Source organism: Microtus ochrogaster, unplaced genomic scaffold, assembly GCF_000317375.1.
Source record: "Microtus ochrogaster isolate Prairie Vole_2 unplaced genomic scaffold, MicOch1.0 UNK47, whole genome shotgun sequence".
In the NCBI taxonomy this organism is placed as follows: Eukaryota; Metazoa; Chordata; class Mammalia; order Rodentia; family Cricetidae; genus Microtus; species Microtus ochrogaster.
Genome location: NW_004949145.1, coordinates 1,549,719 through 1,550,145, shown reverse-complemented (window position 1 = coordinate 1,550,145; position 427 = coordinate 1,549,719).

Here is a 427-nt window from a genome sequence, read left to right as displayed (position 1 = left end):
GGAGAGGTGAGTTTGTGCCCAACCGTTTGGTCATACGCCCCAGAAAGGGAGCACAGGCACCCTCCAATCCCCTAAACTTTCTGGCTATTCAGCAGGGGCTTCTCCCTGGCCACTGCCTTTCTCTTCTTATCCCATCCTAGCTTGCCCCTAGGCACCCCTTCTCATCTGCAGGGTCATAGGATTCCCCAACTCAGCCTCCTTTGGGGCTGAGGGTCTGGCAACAAAGCCGTGAGTGCAACTGCTGCAGGGGTTTCTTTGTTTCACTGAGCCTGCACCCAACACAATTCTTCACAGACCTTCAAAGACAAGCATCAACATTATTTGGAAAAACAAAAAACCCAGGATAGCCACAACAATCTTATACAATAAAAGAACTTCCAAAGGCATCACAATCCCTGACATCAAGCTCTATTACAGAGCTACAGTA